This window comes from Panthera uncia, chromosome B4, assembly GCF_023721935.1.
Source record: "Panthera uncia isolate 11264 chromosome B4, Puncia_PCG_1.0, whole genome shotgun sequence".
In the NCBI taxonomy this organism is placed as follows: domain Eukaryota; kingdom Metazoa; phylum Chordata; class Mammalia; order Carnivora; family Felidae; genus Panthera; species Panthera uncia.
In genome coordinates this window covers 52,680,666-52,692,782 of record NC_064809.1, presented here as the reverse complement: position 1 = coordinate 52,692,782, position 12,117 = coordinate 52,680,666, and the positions used below count along the sequence as shown (strand labels likewise).

Sequence of the window (12,117 nt, the reverse complement as noted above, 5' to 3'; positions counted from 1 at the left end):
CCTTGAATATAACTTTTTGTTTCTCTCTTGGTCCTTTTTAAAACTCTCTCTTTAATCTTTGCCATTTACATTATGTGTTTTTGTGTGGACCTCCTTGGGTTCATTTTTTTAAGGGCTGCCTGTACTTACTGAACCTTGGATGTCTGTTTTGTTCTCCATATTAGAGAACTATTTTAGCTATTATTTCTTCATATGAGTTTTCTGCCCCTTCCTCTCTTTCTTCTGTTTCTTGCACCCCTATAATGCAAATGTTACTATGCTTAATTGTTGTTACAGAGGACCCTGAATCTATCCTCTTTTTTAAATGTTTATTTATTTTTGAGAGAGAGAGAGAGAAAGGGAGGGAAGGAGGAAAAGAAACAGAGAATCCCAAGCAGGCCCCGTGCTGTTAGTGCAGAGCCTAACATGGGGTTCAAATCATGAACCGTGAGATCATGACCTAAGCCAAAATTGGGAGACAGATGCTTAATCAACTGAGCTACCCAGGCACCCCTATTCTCTTCTGGGTGGCTCAGTCAGTGAAGCATCCTTCCGACTTTGGCTCAGGTCACGATCTCACAGTTCATGGTTTCAAGCCCTGCATCAGGCTCTGTGCTGACAGCTCAGAGCCTGGAGCCTGCTTTGGATTCTGTGTCTCCCTCTCTCTCTGCCCTTTTCCTGCCTGCTTGCTCACTCACTCTCTCTCTCTCTCTCTCTCTCTCTCTCAAAAATACATTAAAAAATAAATAAAACATTCAGGTTGGGTGTTCTCCATTACCCTGTCTTCCAGATTGCTGGACTGTTTTTCTGCTTCCTGTGATCTACTGTATTTTATTTCAGTTACCATATTCTTTGGCTCTCATTGGTTCTCTTTTATATTTTCCATCTGTTTGTTGAAGTTCTCACTGAGCTTATCCATTCTACTTTCTAGTCCGGTGAGCATTTTTATGACCGTTACTTTGAATTCTTCATCAAGTAGATTTGCCATATCCATTTCATTTAGTCCTTTATCTGAGGTTTTGTTTTCTCCTAAATGGAGCATATGGTCTGTCTCCTCATTTTTTTTTTTTTTGGACTTTTTTGTGTTTGTTTCTGTGAATTAGGCTGAGCAGCTACATCTCCTAAACTTGAAAGAATAGTCCTATGTATATGTGTGGTTGTCCCCTGTGCAGACTGTGTGTGCCTGGTGGCTTTCATTGACTTGGAGCTTTGCCTGGCATGGGCCAGGGGTGCTGGGGTCCTCTGTGCTGGTGCTGCCTTGGTGGGATGGCCAGAGCTGAGGTGGCCACTGGCCTGGGCAGTCCTCTTTGTACAGATGGTACCCTGGCACAAGAGCTGAAACTGATGTGGGTGCAAGCCAGGGTGTCCTAGGGTGTTCAACATAGGGGACACCTACATGGGGTGGCTGGAGCTGAAGTGGGCATGACCCAGGGTGTGCTGGGATGCTCCGCACATGTTGTGTCCTGTGGGGCCGTGAGGCGGGACGGGGGCAGGGAGTCTCCCAGGGCACTCCCAAATCGGTGGTTCCTGGGCAAGGTGGCTGTAACCAAGGTGGGTGCAAGGCAGAGATTCCTGTGGTGCTCTGTGGCTAGAGCCACAGAGTAGCTAGACCAGAAGAGAGCAAGAGCCAGGAGGTCCTGGAGTGCTGTGCACTGTGGTGTCCTAGCACATATCATCTGGAGTCAACATGGTACAGGTCTGCGTGGTTCCCAGGTGCTTTGTGCCTGTGTCACTTCGGCAGGTTGGCTGTAGTTGTAGTGAGCGCTGACCAGGGTGCTGCAGTGTGCATTGCGTTGGGGCTGCCTTGGTAGGATGGCTTGGGATGGTGTAGACTAGGGACCAGTGCTCACTGAGGCAGTAGGCTAGCTAGGGTGCCTGGATTGTGCTCCCATCCATGCTAGCAAGGTGGAAGAGAACACAGGATCTGGCACTCACCAGGCCCTCCAATCCAGAGATTTCCAGCAGCTCCCTTGCCATTTGGTGGAGTTCTAGGGCTGGATCGTTTATATTACAGTTGCTCTTTTAAACTTCAGCTTCTTTTCTGTGCTCTAAGGGATCCAGGCGTGATGTGGGCTAGGGGACCAGGGCTCGCTGGGGCAGCAGGCCAGCTATGGCTTCCGGAACCCGCTCCTGTCTGTGCTGTCAAGGTGGACTGGGAACGTTAACCATGGCACGTGTCAGCGCCTCAGATCTGGAGAGAGTTCTAGGAGCTGCCCCACCATCTGGTAGTGGCCTAAGGCTGGTTCCTTTATATTCTAATTTCCCTTCCAAACTGTGGCTGTTTTTCTGTGTCCCAGGGCAGATGAACCTGCTCTCGGGCCTTCAATAGTATCCTTTCCCACTGTAGTTTGCAGCATAGGGGCTGGGAGTTTTCTTTGTTACAGTGTGTGTCTCTTGCTGTTTTTCATGTGCTCTATCTTTTGTTGTGCAGAAGCTGTTCAGTCTGCTCGCAGTTCTTTAGAAAGAATTGCTCTGTTAATAGGTGTAGATTTGTTGTGTCTGTGGAGGAGATGAGTTCAGGGTCTTCTATGTTGCCATCTTGGATCGGAAGTTCTCTGTCAGTTAGGGTTTGATCAGAGAAGCAGAGGCACTATGCATGACACAAGGGATTTATTGGAGGGATTTAACCTTATGTGATTGTGTGAAGTGGTCAAGCTCTTCCCTGGTGTTTGTCACCTGTGTGTCTGGCACTGAAGTCCATGCCAGCGGTCAGGAAGAGAAGGTGATGTACAGTGGGGGTGCAGAGGCAAACTGCAACCTGTGAATCGTGAATCGTGAATCGTGTTTCTTAGCAGAACCTGTATTAGTCTCAGTGCCTCACAGTCTCCAGTGTGGATGATTCAGGAGTGGGTGTACATGCACATGGACCAGCATACTGCTTGGCTGAGGGTTCAGAGAAGCTGAAGGAGAACCAACAGCATCTGGGGGAGCTGCAGACTCTGCTCTTTCCCCAAGGATATCTAGCAGCAGCCAGAGTTGTGGGCTTGGTGCTGCCCTGTGCCAGTGAGGTCATCAACCCTGGCCTTAATTAACCTTTTCACATATGGAAAACAAGGGCACTCTTTCACTTCTACCTTCCATATATCTGGCTGTCCAAGGAAACAACTGTCCCTTGTACAACCAAAGATAAACTCTTCCTCTCCCCCTGAAAAGGGCACAGGTTCTTGTTATTCATCTTTGGATGATGCTCATTCCTCTTCCTGCTGAATCACATCCTTCTTTGGTAATCCTCTAACTTAACTCCTGAGATGTGAAGTCAGCTACTATTAACACATTTTATTTAGATGTTAGGAAAATAGGAAAAGGGACCTAAATACATACATACATACATACATACATACATACATACCACCAACGACAAGAAAATAAGAAACGCTTATAGTTATTACAGTCCTGTTTCTCACTTGATCATCTGGTCATTAGATGTTATTTTATAACTGTTCACTTCAGTTTCCCATTCCTTATTCTTTTGCTCTCAGCAAGTATCTTAATTAGTCACACATCCTTGCCTGGTGTGTGGACTTGCCTTAGCAGTTTGCTTGTATTTGGGTTTTGTAGTTTTGTTTTGTTTTGTTTTTATTTTTGAGAGAGAATGCATGTGAGCTTAGGTGAGGGGCAGAGAGGGAGACAGAGGATCCAAAGCAGGTTCTGCATTATCAGTGCAAAGCCTAATGTGGGGCTCGAACTCATGAACCATGAGATCATGACCAGAGCAAAACTTGGATGCTTAACCAACTGAGCCACCAAGGCACCCCAGGTCTTGCAGTTTTGCATTAACTTTATTTTTTTATTTATGTTTTAATGTTTATTTATGTTTGAGAGAGAGAGAGAGAGAAACAGACAGACAATGTGAGCAGAGATGGGCAGAGAGAAAGGGAGACAGATTCCAAAGCAGGCTCCAGGCTCTAGGCTCTGAGCTGTCAGCACAGAGCCCAATGCGGGGCTTGAACTCATGAACCGTGAGATCAAGACCTGAGCTGAAGTCAGATGCTTAATTGACTGAACCATCCAGGTGCCCCTGCATTAACTTTCTAATCACAGGACATGGGAATATCAAAAGGTACTCTAGAGGTTCCCCTACATTTCAGTCATACTCCTCCTTAATTTTCAGTAGTGTTGTAGCAATCCAATTTCCCTTGAATAGTCAGAATCACTCACCCAAGCCAGTACAGTAAACCCTTCTTTGCCTGCTGATTTACTGGCAACCAGGAGCTCAAGGTGGTCAAGAGGCAGTCCACTGCCATTTAAATGGAACCATTGCTTTTTCCCCTGGTAGAAGCATTTATTCCTTGCTTTAGACCTCTAATTTTTTTTTTTTAAATGTTTATTTATTTTTTTGAGAGACAGAGTGTGAGCAGGGCAGGGGCAGAGAGAGAGGGAGACACAGAATCTGAAACATGCTCTAGGCTCTGAGCTGTCAGCACAGAGTCTGATGTGGGGCTCGAACCCACCAACCATGAGTTCATGACCTGAGCCAAAGTCAGATGCTTAACTGACTGAGCCTCCCAGGCGCCCCAGACCTCTAAACCAGCAAAGTTCAAAATTTCAGGGATGGGAAGCAAGCATTTCACTGGTGGATCACTAGGAGGCAATTGTAAGAGGAGCCACTCCCATTTCCACCCTGATCCCTAGACCCAAGATCCTATCTATGGGACAAACGGTATTGTATTCACTGTTTTGGTAGGTAAGGGCAGTTATGCTGGCATCTACTTGATCTTTCCTACCATAATAGTCCTTAGTCATAGGCCAGGGGACCAATACATGGATTTGGTTAGTTGCTGAATATGTCTGTTCTGATAATATGATCTGGAACCGGGGAAATAACCATAGAGTAGGTTAGAGGACCTCCTGGGCCCACTCTGTAATGAACCTGAGCAAAACTGCATCATTCATGTGACTTTTATAAAGTCCAGTCCGTGTTTTGACTGGTGGATCACCATGGCATTTTAGTCTTCCAGAAACTGTCATTTCAGAGTTAATGTCCAGTAATTTCTGAGAAGTTATTTTCCTTTCCCCAGTACGTAATTACTCTGATAAGTTCCTCTGGAGAATACTAGTGTGAAGACTTACTACATAAAATTTTAGTTATGTATTAGAATTCTTCCTCAAAGGGTCCCAACCTCCACTTTATTCAAGGGACTCTTTGTCTATAAATTGGGTCATTTCTGGGAACTGGTTGAAGGACTCTGACTCTGTAGTGATTCAGGTCAAACTTCCATTTACCAGAATCAGGGCTTTGTATTCTGCATATTCAGATTGAGTTACCTGTTTCAAGGACATCATGACCAACTAGCCAATGCCAGAGTTCTCTGTGGACTATTGTGATTACTGCTTCTGTTCTCTTGCCTCTTATAGCAACACATGTGCCTTTTCTTTGGTTATGAATTGAATTGCTACCATGTAGCTCCCATGCCTTGGAATCCATCATTCTTATTGATTCTGTTGACCTAGTTCAAAGGCAGTACTTTCCTTACTGTCATTCCTAGCTTACAGAGAACAGCCACTATGAGTTCTTCAGGGATGCTGGGGCTCCCTTATTAATGTATTTTTCACAACCTTAGTGAAGGGAGTGTCCTCTGGATTTTGCTGGTGGACACAGCAAGAGAGTAGATAGTAATCTACCTGATAATCCACTCTAGCATTCCCATCTCCCTAAGCCTCTGGACTCCCTTTTTAGACTATACCTAGGAAGTTCTAGCACTTCAGTGTCATTGGAATCTACACCTGTGTCATTCCAGCCCAACTTTCTGACATTAATCATTGGAGCCATGTTTCTGGCAAACAGCCAAGTAAATTATTAGAGCCACTCCTGGCCACTGTATTTAATGCACTAAGCCAGAATTTTTGTATCAGTAAATTTAGCTTTTTACCTATTTTGTTCTGTTCACTCTGATTTAGTATCCTTAGAATCTATTCCCACATATATTCCCTACTTTTCTGGTGATACAGGCATACCTCAGAGATCTTATAGGTTTGTTTCTAACCACTACAATAAAGCCAATATCATAAAGCAAGGTAAATGAATTGTTTGGTTTCCCAGTGCATATAAAAATTATATTTATACTGTGATCTATTAAGTTTGCAATAGAATGTCTCAAACAACAATGTTCATATCTTAATTAAGAATACTTTATTGCTGGAGTTCTGTCAGTTGAGCATCCAGTTTTTGGTTTTAGCTCAGGTCATGATCTCACGGTTCATGGGTTTGAGGCCTGCTTCAGGCTCTACTGTCAGCGTGGGGGCCTGCTTGGGATTTCTCTCTCCCTGCTCGTCCCCAACTCACACTCTCTCCCCCTCTTTATCTCTCAAAATAAGTAAATAAACTTTAAAAAAAAAAAGAATACTATATTGCTGAAAAATGAGCTTTCAGTGAGTGTAGTATTTTTGCTGGTCAGGTGTCTTCCCTCGATGTTGATGGCTGCTGACTGATCAGGGTGGTGGTTGCTGAAAGTTGGGGTGGCTGTGGCAATTTCTTAAAACAAGACAGCAATCAAGTGTGCCACATTGGTAGGCTTTTCCTTTTTTTCATGTATGATTTCTCTGTACATGTGGTAGCATTTTACCTACAGTAGAACTTCTTTCAAAATTGGAGCCAGTCCTCTCAAAACCTGCTGCTGCTCCTTTATTAACTAGTAAGTTTATGTAATACTCTAAATCCTTTGTTGTTCTTTCAACAATTTTTACAGCATCTTCAAGAACCACTTTATTCACTCACCCCTAAGATGACTCCTGTTATTTTTATCATGAGAGTGCAGCAGTTCACTCCCGTCTTCAGGCTCTACTTCTAATTCTAGTTCTTTGGCTGTTTCTACTGTATCTGCAGTGACTTTGTCCAATGAAATCTTGAACCCTCAAAGTCATCCATGAGGGTTGGAATCAACTTCTTCTGAATTCCTGTTAATATTGATATTTTGACTTCTTCCCATGAATAATGAATTTTCTGAATGGCATCTAGCATGGCAGATCCTTTCCAGAAGGTTTTCAATTGACTTTGCCCAGATCCATCAGAGCAATCCCTATCTGTGGCAGCTATAGCCTTATGAAATGTATTTTGTAAATAATAAGACTTGAAAGTCAAAAATGACTTATTGACCCATGGGTTGCAGATGGATGCTGTGTTATCAGGCATGAAAACAAGATGAATCTCTTGGACATCTCCATCAGAGATGGAGCTCCATCAGAGCTCTTGGGTGACCAGATGCACTATCAATGGAAAAAATCTTTCTTTGTTTTATTCCCCCTGAGCACTAGGTCTCAACAGTGGGCTTAAAGTACTTAGTAAACATGTTATAAACAAATGTGCTGTCATTCAGGCTTACTGAACATAGACAGAGTATATTTAGCATAATTCTTGCCCCTATGAGTTTTGTAATGGTAAATGAGCATTGGCTCTGTTAGCTCCTAACAGAAAATCAGCCTATTCTTTGAAGCTTTGAAGCCAGGCATTGATTTTTCCTCTCTAGCTATTAAAGTCCTATTGATCTCTGTTTTATAATATAAATAAATAAACTTTTAAAAAAGTTAATGAAAAACAGTTGTTCTTGTAGACATTGAAAATTAACAGAGAAAAGTGTAGGGATTCTTTAAATCTTAATCATTAATCTACTCAACCTACATAAAACCATGTAGAAAATTTTAGATGAAAATTAAAACTTTATTTACCCAAACAAGCAGCCAGTTCTTAGTTTATTGACTCCAGTCTAGTGAGTATAGGTAATTGCAAGCAATTGCAGTAAAGGTTTTGTGATAAAGGTGTTAATAGGGAATTAAGTCAGTGCAAAGATCTGGTCTAGGGGCTGTCCAGAGAAGGCTGTCTGAGGAAGTGGCATTTGAGCTAAAAGCTGAAGGATAAGTAGGCAAAGAAAGGATAGCAGAGTAAGGAAGAGTGTTCATTCAGCGGAGCAGTATTTCTGAGAGCCCAAAAGTAAGAACATGTGTGTAGGGAATATCAGTAATCTGGAAGAATTTCAGTGTGGCAGGCAGTGAGGGGCAAGGCATGTGGAAAGAGTCTTGAAAGATACTATAAAATCTTCCTTAGATTAGTGGGAAACCATGGAAGGGTTTTATACCGGTAAGAGACTTGTCAGAATTGTGGTTTAGAAGACGGAGGAATTATAGAAATAATTAGGAGGTAGATTCAGAAGGACTTGGTATTCACTGGATGGGGGTAGGAGAAGGGATAGTCTAGAATGACGCCCAAATTCTAGGCTGGGACAAATGGTGAAGTTGTTCACTGAAGTAGGGTACATTTGGAGAAAGAATTTACGTGGGAATGGAGAGAGAGGGGAGAGAAATTGAGGATGGGGGGCTACTGAATGGGATATTCTTTGGAATGAACTGCTGTGAAGGGAAAAAGAGAGGGTGCCCTAAATTAGGTATCCAGGGTTTTTCAAAGATGAGAGAGGCTTGCCCATGTTTAAATGTAATGAGAAGTTACCATTGATGAGGGAGAATGTGAAAATACAGCAGAGAGACTATTTGAGATGGTAAAATCCCTGATAAAGTCTGAATCTGAGTATAGTTTTTAATTTATCTGCTCTCTGTCTCAGGTTATTTTAAGGAACAAACTACAGAGGTCAGCAATTTTAATAATGTAGAATAGCTATATAGCTGCAGACAGTTTCAGTAATAAGAAAAAGGGATATACTTTCAGAACTTCGGTCAAGGGGTGCCTGGGTGGCTTAGTCAGTTGAGCATCCAACTCTTGATTTCTGCTCAGGTCATGATCTCATTGAGTGCTCCCAGTGTAGAGCCTGCTTGGAATTCTCTCTCTGCCCCTACTCTGCTCATGCCATCTCTCTCTCTCTCTCTCAAATAAAATAAATATTAAAAAAAAAAGAACTTCAGTCAATAAACTATTCATCAGTTTCTACTCAGCATAAATTAATCTGGTACAGTGAGTGTGGAAGAATGCTTATGTAACTACCATTCTTAACTATACAGGTTGCTATCTTTGGAAAGCTTTGTAGTAATTTTTTCCCGATATAACTGGACAGTATTTGACTAGATTTATGTTATTTTGCTGAGATTACCAATACTGATTGTTAAAAAATGATAGTAAAGTAAAAATTCAAAATGATACCTATTTTTATTATTATTATTTTTTAATGTTTGTTTATTCTTGAGACAGAGACAGAGCGTGAACAGGGGAGGGGCAGAGAGAGAGAGGGATACATAGAATCTGAAACAGGCTCCAGGCTCTGAGCTGTCAGCACAGAGCCCGATGCAGGGCTTGAACCCACGAACTGTCAGATCATGACCTGAGCCGAAGTCGGATGCTTAACCGAGTGAGCCACCCAGGCGCCCCTATTTTTATAGTATTGAATAAAGGAAGAGATTTCCCTGTAATCTTCTATTTGCTTATTTGGTTAATGATCATTTATTTATTGCCTCTATTAATGAGGCTAAAAAATAGGAAGTATATTAATGTGTGATGCCCTCAGGTGAGTGGTAGAAACTTATTCTGGAGAAAGTGTAAATTTTAAGGTAGTTACTTTTTCTTTTAGGTTTTACCCTTGTGATTTGCCCATTGATCTCTCTTAGGGAAGACCAGTTAATGGTTTTAAAACATTAGGAATTTCAGCTACCATGTTAAATGTTTCTAAGGTATGCTTCTGTGGTTCTTTTTTATTTTTTTTCCTTTTTTTTTTTTTTTAAATTTAAACCCTTTACTGAAGTAGAGCCTTGGTTATAATTCAGTTGGTTCTAAAATTATAGACTAATGGGGCGCCTGGGTGGCTCAATCGATTAAGCCTCCAACTTCAGCTCAGGTCATGACGGTTTGTGGGTTTGAGCCCCGTGTCGGGCTCTGTGCTGACAGCTCGGAGCCTGGAGCCTGCTTCAGATTCTGTGTCTCCCTCTCTCTCTGCCCCTCCCCTGCTTATGCTCTGTCTCTCTCTGTCTCAAAAATAAATAAATAAAAACATTAAAAATATTTTAACTTAATTTAATTAACATAAAGTGTAAAAACAGATTAGATAGTAGTGGCCACGGTTGCATTTGATACGGGAATTAATATAACAACATGGGAGGTTTGTTATTCATCAGTGAATAAATCTATTGAATTATTACCAAGGATGTGCAGGTATGTATAACTCCTATTCAGAAGTAACTTTTAAAAAAGCTTTTCTAGAGAGCACACTATAGATGATGTTTAATAATTCTGTATTTTGAATCTTCATTATTAGCTACTATTTTTAGAATGAAGTCATTTTTGCAGTTTTTTTTTTTTTTTTTTTACTTTAAGTGCCTATTTTACTTGTATTGGAGTGTTATGAATTGTTTCCTATGTTTGCTAAGATAATTTGGTGTCCCATCTTTGCCTTCTGAATTTTTGATTAGTGGTCTCTAATCTATAACTTCAATAACTGGATTATTTATGTATATATTTTTTAACTCATAAAGTGGATTAAGTTTCTATAGTCATTTTTTTTCTTTTTATAATTTGAGGGAAGCTGTTACAAATTAACTTTCACATTTCTGAACTTTGTAGATGTGATATATTTAGACTATAAAGCATTGCTACCTGATTTTATATATATTATTTTTGCATATTTTGAAATTTTTAAGTAGCTATGCAATCTCAAGATTTCTCACACTACCAGCTGAGATGACATGAAAGCGACTGTATTTTGTATTACAGCTTTGGAGATATATTCAGAATAAGTTCAATGGTGGTGATGGAAAATGTGGGACAACAGAAGCTTTATGAGATGGAGTCATTTTGTCAAAACATAACCAAGTAAGCCACATATCTTTTTTTTTTTTAACTTTTTTATTTATTTGCATTTAAACATAAGCACAATTTGAAAGTCTAAGAAATTACTTTGAGTACTTGTTCACTAAGTAAATACACCAGTAGAGTATCAAGTATAAACCTGAAAAGCAAGTGTCTGAAGGATGGGAGCCAGTACATGAACTCTTAGGATCTGCCTTAATTCAAGAAAATATATTCTCTCTCTCTACCTGATAATCCTCCAAAACTATTTTTTTGTAGTTTTTAAGCAAAACAAGTATACTAAGATGCTGATTTTTTTAGTTGAAGAATAATTGAAGTAGAATGTTGTATTAATTTCAGGTTTATAACATAGTGATTCAGTATTCTCATACGTTACAAAATGGTTACCACAAGAAGTCTAGTTACCCTCTGTCTCCCTACAGAGTTGGTACAACATTATGGACTATATTCCCTCTACTGTACATCATATCCTGCTGTTATCTTTATACTAGAAGATGATACCTCTTAATCCTATTTCATTCATCCCCTCTTTCATTGAAAGTTTTGATATAAATTGACAATGAGCTTAAGCTTTTTCTCTCTGGCACTGGCATATAGCTACATGCTTTATAATTTTGAAAAGGTGTATATAATAGGTTTTGAGAATTGAGCTTAGTAATGTATCATCTCACCAGCTGATGGGTTGATGAAATAAGAACATAGTTAAGCTTCTCCATAAGAAATAAATTTTAAGGCCATTTAGGGTGGTTTTAATGAGACCATATAATTCCCCAATGGCTTCTTAGTATTAGTCATCTTTATACTACTCAAAAATTTTGAACTGATAAGCAGTAGCTGGACAATAATGCCATTTCTTTCCTATAGAGGGCACAATAATCTAGTTAAATAGGAAAATGAAAATTTCATTAGACATCCAGTAGACTCCCAAGAAGTACATTTTGCGATTTAAATTTTTTTTTTTTTAATGTTTATTTTGTTTTTGAGAGAGAGAAAGACAGAGTGTGAGCAGGAGAGGAGCAGAGAGAGAGGGAAACATGGAATCCGAAGCAGATTCCAGGCTCTGAGCTGTCAGCACAGAGCCTGATGCGGGGCTTGAACCCACGAACTGTGAGATCATGACCTGAGCCGAAGTTGGACGCTTAACCGACTGAGCCACCCAGACGCCCCTGCATTTTGCGATTCAGAGTGAAACTGATACTGTAAAAGAAACTGCTTTGCTAATCAGGAAGATTATTTAATAGTTGCAAAATACTGAATTTCAAAGTGAATCTCTGACAACTTCATAAATGTTGTTTAGGGTACATATGGAAAAAATTATATGTGGTGGGGAGAAGACCAGTGCCCCAAAGATGTCTAAATCCAAATTCCTGTAAACTGTAAGCTACCTTGCATGGCAAAAG

At 40.6% G+C, this 12,117-nt stretch overlaps 1 protein-coding gene across 3 annotated transcripts in view; it reads left to right on the top strand.

The window, feature by feature from the left end:
• Nucleotides 1-10,705, top strand: part of LOC125920136 (cationic amino acid transporter 3-like) — a 52,453-nt gene extending 41,748 nt beyond the window's left edge. For 2 of the 3 annotated variants that reach the window (XR_007456962.1, XM_049627135.1), the window contains one exon: nt 10,622-10,705. The gene's annotated coding sequence lies outside the window, so the exon portion shown is untranslated. The remainder of the gene's footprint in view (nt 1-10,621) is intronic. The other variant, XR_007456963.1, reaches the window with a different exon arrangement.
• The last annotated feature ends 1,412 nt before the right edge of the window (nt 10,706-12,117 follow it).